This window comes from Triticum urartu, chromosome 5A, assembly GCF_056163025.1.
Source record: "Triticum urartu cultivar PI428250 chromosome 5A, HENAU_Tu73, whole genome shotgun sequence".
NCBI lineage: Eukaryota > Viridiplantae > Streptophyta > Magnoliopsida > Poales > Poaceae > Triticum > Triticum urartu.
In genome coordinates, this window is record NC_141877.1 from 296,641,574 (window position 1) to 296,649,818 (window position 8,245).

The following is an 8,245-nucleotide window of genomic DNA, read 5'->3' on the forward strand; positions in this document are numbered from 1 at the left end:
GCCACTTCACACAAATACATGAATAAAACATTACATCATCCAGATACAATCAAGGTCCGACTACGGAAACAAAATAAAAGAAGACTACCCCAAGTGCTACACAGATCCCCGATCGACCCCAACTGGGCTCCACTACTGATCAATTGGAAACGGAACAACACAAAGGACAAGATCTTCATTGAGCTCCTCCTTGAGCTTGGTTGCGTCACCTGCTCGGTATCATCGGCACCTGCAAACTGGTTTTGGAAGTATCTGTGAGCCACAGGGACTCAGCAATCTCACACCCTCGCGATCAAGACTATTTAAGCTTATAGGAAGATTAAAAGGTATGAGGTGAAGCTGCAGCAAGCGACTAGCATATATGGTGGCTAACATACGCAAATGAGAGCGAGAAGAGAAGGCAAAAGCACGGTCGAACAACTATGATCAAGAAGTGATCCTAGAACAACCTACGTCAAGCATTACTCCAACAACGTGTTCACTTTCCGGACTCCGCTGAGAAGAGACCATCACGGTTACATACGCGGTTGATGTATTTTAATTAAGATCAACTTCAGGTTTTCTACAACCGGACATTAACAAATTACCATTTGCCCATAACCGCGGGCACGGCTTTCGAAATTCAAATTCCTGCAGGGGTGTAACACCCCGGATATGACTTTCCCAATATGTATTCCAACTCTTGTCGTTTCCGGCGTTAAGTTATTTTATTTTCTCGGGTTCGGGTCTTTGTCTCCGTGTGTTGTTATCGTTGTCATGCATCTCATATCATGTCATCATGAGTATTACATTTGCATACGTGTTCATCTCATGCATCCGAGCATTTTCCCCGTTGTCCGTTTTGCATTCCGGCGCTTCGTTCTCCTCCGGTGGTCATTTCTAGCTTTATTTCGTGTGTGGGGATTAAACATTTCCGGATTGGACCGAGACTTGCCAAGCGGCCTTGATTTACTACCGGTAGACCGCCTGTCAAGTTTCGTACCATTTGGACTTCGTTTGATACTCCAACGGTTAACCGAGGGACCGAAAAGGCCTCGTGTGTGTTGCAGCCCAACACCCCTCCATTTTGGCCCAAAACCCACCAAAACCTTCTCCATCATCTAGAGCGTTCGATCACGATCGCGTGGCCGAAAATCTCACCTCATTTGGACTCTCCCAGCTCCTCCTATGCCTATATATAGCCCCCTCCTCGAAAATCCGGATCTTCCCCATTCAAACCCTAAAAATACCACCTCGCGCCGGCCGGACACGTCCGTCCCTGGCCGGACAGATCGCCGCCGCCCGCAGCCAGTGGCGTGCCGCCACATGGCCGCCGCCGTCCCTCACCCGCCGCGGCCCGCTTGGCCCGGGGAGAGCCCCCGAGGGCCCGAGCCGCCCGCCGCCAGATCCGCGAGATTCGCCGCCGCCCGAGCGCCTCTCCCTCGCCGCGCCGCCCGCCTCCTCCTCGCCGGTGCCGGCCACCGCCGCCCCGCTCCGCCTCGCTCCTCACCGGACAGCCCTGCGCCGGAGCTCCTCGCCGCGTGCTCGCCCGACCGCCGCCCCTCGCCGCAGCTCCGCCGCCTTCGACCACCGCCGCCTCGTCGCCCGCCAAGTCCGGCGACCTCCATCTCCGGCGACCCTCATGTCCGGCGCCGACGATCTTCGTTTTCCGCGCCCTGCTACAGTGCGCCGATCCGGATCTCAGATCTGGAAAACCCTAATTTCAGGGTTGACTTTTCCCTCTCCTCTCAATATTTTTATGCAACTTCATCATGCCGTAACTCTGCATCCGTAGCTTCATTTTGGGCATATAGCATATCAAAATGTTCATCTCAGAGAGTACATCATTTCATCTCATTGCATCATTTTCATTTAAGTTCATCTTGATGCCCGAAATGCTGTTAGAAGAGTGCTACTTGTGATAATTGTCAGATCTGCCGCTCCATTTAGATATTTATCATTTTTGCCATGATTATTGTGTGCATGATATGCCCATGAGTTCTACATATGTTTTGTTAAGGATTTTGCCATCTTTCCAGAGGTGCAACCCATGTATTTTTGTGATGTGTGTGGTGACTAGCACAAGCTTGTAAAGTGAGGCACTTGGTAATGCTGATTTCAGGGACTTAGCATTTCCACTAAGTCCTTGAGCTGTTTATCTCATATGGCCATATGTTCATGTTGTTTCCTAGTGATTCGTGCATCTTTTGAGGATGATCAGTAAGGATGTTTTGTTAATCTTGTAGTGATCTATCCATCCATGTCTTTGTTTGCAATTATGGAGCACCCTAGCTTGAGTCAATCGAGCTCTACTTTTGCTATTTCGTGAATCTGGGCAGATTGTCTACTTGTTAGCGATTTTGCCGAGGATGTTGTAGTTGATCCGTGCATGCTATGCTATTGTTCCTGCCATTTCTAGCTTTCATTTTGTGTATTCTTGATGGTTGTATGCTTAGATTGTCATGACATGCTCTATAGTGAGTGCATCGAGCTCGTAAACATGCCTACTTGATATCTGTTTTCAGCATGCTCCAGTTTTCACTAAGTCTGAGAACTGATTATGTTTTTGCCATGTTCACATGCTTGCAAATGTATTTTCTGATCCCTTTTGGCTCAAGGTCACTAAGGGATTTTTGTTAAGCTCTTTGAGCAGCTCCATGCCATGTTTTACTTTGCCATGTTGAGGTCCTGTAGCATATAGTTTTGATGCTCCGAAGAGTGCTATCTGATCTGAGATTCCAGACAAGTGTTGATTTCACTAAGTCTGAAATCTGTTTACCAAATGCATTTTTGCCATGCTTGTTTGAACCTGTTAATGGATGAATTGGCCGTAGCTCAGTGCTAGACTTTTGTTAAGAATCATTAATGCATTCCAGCCATGTATTTTGATGCCATGTTTGGGTGCTGTAGCATGTTCATCTTGTTGCATTTAGATGGCTACTTGCTGTAAATCGCAGAACGTGGTCATATTTGAATTGCTTGCCATTTCCAAACCGTAACTCCGATTCCGGCGTTCTTTATATCATTTTCAAGCGATTTCATATCATATTTCCAGTGGCACACTTGGTTTTCCAAGTTGAGGCCAGGTTCATGCATCCCTCGTCAAATCTCGCATATGCATCCCGCATCGCATCCCGCATAGCATATCATCTTTGCATCATATTGTTTGAGCTTTGCACGTGGTTGATTGTGTTCCGTTTGCTTGTTTGTCTTGTTTTGGGTAGAGCCAGGAGACGAGTTCGCTAACGAGGAGCCCGTTGAGTTTGCTTTCGAGGATTCAGTCAACTCTGACAACTTTGAAGGCAAGATGATCATACCCTCGAAATCACTACTATCTTTGCTTTGCTAGATGCTCGCTTTTTTGCTATGCCTATGCTACGATGCCTACCGCTTGCTTATCATGCCTCCCAAATTGCCATGTCAAACCTCTAACCCACCATGTCCTAACAAACCGTTGATTGGCTATGTTACCGCTTTGCTCAGCCCCTCTTATAGCGTTGCTAGTTGCAGGTGAAGATTGGAGACCGTTCCTTGTTGGGACATTATTTACTTGTTGGGATATCATTATATTGCCATGTTATCTTAATGCATCTATATACTTGGTAAAGGGTGGAAGGCTCGGCCTCTCGCCTAGTGTTTTGTTCCACTCTTGCCGCCCTAGTTTCCGTCATATCGGTGTTATGTTCCCGGATTTTGCGTTCCTTACGCGGTTGGGTTATAATGGGAACCCCTTGATAGTTCGCCTTGATTAAAGTTTTTCCAACAATTTCCAACCTTGGTTTTACCATTTGCCACCTAGCCTCTTTTTCCCTTGGGTTTCCGGAGCCCGAGGGTCATCTTATTTAAACCCCCCCCCCCCGGGCCAGTGCTCCTCTGAGTGTTGGTCCGAACCAGGCAGCCTGCGGGGCCACCTCGGGGAAACTCGAGGGTTGGTTTTACTCGTAGCTTGACCTATCTGAGTGTGCCCTGAGAACGAGATATGTGCAGCTCCTATCGGGATTTGTCGGCACATTTGGGCGGTGTTGCTGGTTTTGTTTTAACTCATCGAACTGTCTTGAAGAACCGGGATACCGAGTCTGATCAGAACGTCTCGGGAGAAGGTCTATTCCTTCGTTGACCGTGAGAGCTTGTCATGGGCTAAGTTGGGACTCCCTTGCAGGGATTTGAACTTTCGAAAGCCGTGCCCACGGTTATGGGCAGATGGGAATTTGTTAATATCTGGTTGTAGAAAACTTGAACCTTAACTTAATTAAAATGAATCAACTGAGTGTGTTACCGTGATGGTCTTTTCTCGGCGGAGTCCGGGAAGTGAACACGGTGTTGGAGTAATGCTTGCGCAGGTTGTCCTCTAGTTACTCGTTCGCGCTTCGCCTCCTCTTCTCGCTCTCTTTTGCGAACAGGTTAGCCACCATATATGCTAGTCGCTTGCTGCAGCTCCACATATTTACCTTGCCTTACCTATAAGCTTAAATAGTCTTGACCGCGAGGGTGCGAGATTGCTGAGTCCCTGTGGCTCACAGATTACTATTAAATCAGATGCAGGGCCTGATGATTCCGCTCTAGGTGACGCGCTTGAGCTCAAGTGGGAGTTCGACGAGGACTCTCAACGATACTATGTGTCTTTCCCTGATGATCAGTAGTGGTGCCCAGTTGGGGGTGATCGGGACCGTGTCACATGTTGGGTTATCTTTTATTTTCGCGTCGTAGTCGGGCCATGAGTGTTTGAATGATGTAATGCTATTTTATGTTCTTTATTGACATGGCGAGTGTAAGCCAACTATGTTATCTCCCCTTTTATTATCTATATTACATGGGATGTTGTGATGATTGCCTAACTTGCGACATATGCCTTCAATGCGGTTATGTCTCTAAGTCGTGCCTCGACACGTGGGAGCTATAGTCGCATCGAGGGTGTTACAAGTTGGTATCAGAGCCTTCCCCGACCTTAGGAGCCTCATTGCTTGATCATTTTAGCGGCCGAGTTGTGTCTAGAAAAATGTTTTGAGTCATTTAGGAATTATATATCGGAGAGTTTAGGAATTCTTTTTACTTCCCAGTCTCCTCATCGCTCTGGTAAGGCATCCTGATGTAGAGTTTTGACTCTTCTCTTCTCAAATTTCACTAAAAAAAACTTAGAATCACGCGGGTATCTTGGAATCGTTCCGATGGTTTTATGATGAGAACATTGTCTTGGTGCCTCCTGTCAGGGGTTTTGTGGAAGTGTCCCGGGGAGTTGAGCTCTGAGGTGTTGTCGTCATAATTTTATCGTTGCAGTTCTGGAATACCTGAGTTTAGTACGCCGACATCGAAAATCTCTTTTATGCAGTTCGTTGGTGAGATAACCTCGACGCCACCCAGTACTGGGGCGGGAGTTCGGGAGTATCGCCATAACTTGTATAACGGATGCTTTTCGAAGGTTGAGGTAGATGGTTTCCGAAGTTTTTTCTCGGTTATGTGTTGAAGGATGGATACAGCTGGATGTAGGAATTGCTAGATTTGGGTGAGATATTATGCTTCCATGTATCCCCAACACCTGATTGCATAACCGGAAAGGTTCGGGAGTTTCATAGGTGGGAATTCTCGCAGCTCTAGTTCTTCTTCCACGGATAGTTGGTTTGAGATTGGGATTTCTTACCGATTATTCGTTCTTGATCCGTACCTTGTTGATTTATTTCTCTACCTATAATTCTAAGTGGCTTCTCAATTTATGGATATGTGACCATTTCAAGAGGAATGCATTCGTTCATTTTGTTCGGATGTGAAGACTTTATGTTGCAATTTTCATTCCGTTGGATCCAGCTTCATTTATCTGTCTATGTGCTAACGGTGGTCAACCTCTTCAGGATGGCTCCCGCTAAGAGCACCAATCAGAATCAGAATCAAGATCCTCCACCACCCCCCTCCTTCGGAGGCATGGCAAGCTGTGATGGCCGCAACCAATGCAAACACACAGTTGATCATGCAAATTCTTCAAGAGCGCAATCAAGGCAACCAAGGCAACAATCAGAATCACTTTGCTACACTCAACCAGTTCCTTGCTAACGGGCCAAAGACTTTCAGCAATTATGTTGAGGCAACTGATGCTGACGATTGGCTCGTGGATCTGTGCAAGCATTTCGAGTGCAGTAACGTCAGGCCTGAGGACTTTGTCAAGTTCGCTTCCTTCCAACTCAAAGACCAAGCCGCAGAGTGGTTCCAGCAGTACAAGGATTCCAGAGGAGGACGTGTGATTACTTGGGATGAATTCCGTCAAGATTTCAGAACTCATCATATCCCTCAGAGCGTGGTTGAAAGCAAGCGTGAGAAATTCCGCAACCTGAAGCAAGGCTCTTTGTCTGTCTATGACTACAACAAGTTGTTCCAGAAGCTCGCCCGCTTTGCCAAGCAGGACGTCCCTGATGAGAAGAGCATGATATACCAGTTCAGGGGTGGTCTCAGAGAAGAAATTCAGCTAGCTCTTGTTCTCTTTGAGCCCTTGAGGTACGATGAGTTCTACAACATGGCATTGAAGCAAGAGGCTGCTCAATTGAGGTGTGATGCTTCCAAGAAGCGAGTCAGAGATGCTACTCCTTCTTCCTCTACTCAAGTGGCCAAGCAGCAGAAGTATTGGCTTCCTCCTCCTCCGTTCCGTCAGCCGTATCAGCAGAAGAGCAAAGGTGGCAGTGGATCTTCCCACCCACCCAACCCTGGCTTTCAGAACAAGACTTCGTCTCAAGCTCCAAGATCGAGTGCTCCGTATCACCGTCCGCTTTCAGAGGTCACGTGCAACAAGTGCCAACAGAAGGGTCACTATGCCAACAAGTGTCTCAACTAGAGGCGTCGTCCTCCTCCTCCTCCTGTGAGATCGGCAAGTACAACTGTGGTAAAGCATAACCCCAAGCACGCCAAGGTCAACTTGATGAATGCAGCTCAGGCAGAGGACTCGTCAGATGTCATCATGGGTAACCTTCCTGTTAATGATATTCCAGCTAAAGTTCTTTTTGACACTGGTGCATCGCATTGTTTCATCTCGATACCGTTTACATCTAGGCATGAATTGGTTTCGCAAGTTTTGCCTAGTCCGTTAGCACTTGTCTCTCCCGGTAGACGCATGCATGCTAACTCCATCGTGCCGGATGTTACTATCACCTTGGGTGACTACAAGTTTCTGGCTTCTCCAACGATTCTTGGTGACTCGGATATTGATCTTATTCTCAGAATGGATTGGCTTTCTAAGCACAAGGCGCATCTTGATTGTGCTGCCAGGCAGATTCAATTGACTCATTCGTCTGAGGATGTATTTGTCTTTGCCGCTCGTGACGATACCATCCGTCTGTTTTCTCGCAATGAGAAGGGTGAACTGGATGCTATCTCGCAAATTCCAGTCGTTTGCGAATATCAAGACGTCTTTCCAGAAGAGCTTCCAGGAATGCCTCCGCACCGGCCAGTTGAATTCGTCATCTATCTTGAGCCTGGCACGGAACCTGTGTGCAAGCGTCCTTACAAGCTCGGACCTGAAGAGTTGAAGGAGCTGAAGAAGCAACTCGATATTCAAGAGAGAATGGGTCTCATCCGGCCTAGTTCTTCTCCGTGGGGTTGTGGTGTTCTTTTTGTGAAGAAGAAGGATGGAACGGACCGACTTTGTGTTGATTATCGTCCATTGAACAAGAAGACCATCAAGAACAAATACCCACTTCCCAACATAAACGAGCTATTCGAACAACTAAAAGGTGCCCAAGTATTCTCCAAGCTTGATCTCCCTATGGGTTATCATCAGATTCGAATCCGTGAACAAGATATTCCCAAGACGGCTTTCAGGACAAGCTATGGTTCATATCAGTACACTGTCATGTCTTTTGGCCTCGTCAACGCTCCTCCGACTTTCTCTCACATGATGAACTTCATCTTCAACGCCTACACCAATGACTTTGTTTTGGTCTATCTCGACGACATTCTGGTTTTCTCGAAGAACAAGGAAGATCATGCCAAGCACTTGCGTTTGGTGCTTGATAAGCTGAGGGAACACCAGTTCTACGCCAAGTTCTCCAAGTGCGAATTTTGGCTCGAAGAGGTTCTTTATCTTGGTCATATCATCTCTGCCAAGGGCATTGCGGTGAATCCTGAGAAGGTTTCTGCAATTGTGAATTGGGAACCTCCTCAGAACGTGAAGCAACTCCGTAGCTTCCTCGGTCTCGCAAGCTACTGCCGAAGATTCATTCAAAACTTTTCTAAGATCGCGAAGTCTCTGTCAAATCTTCTCCAGAATCACGTCAAGTACGTTTGGTCT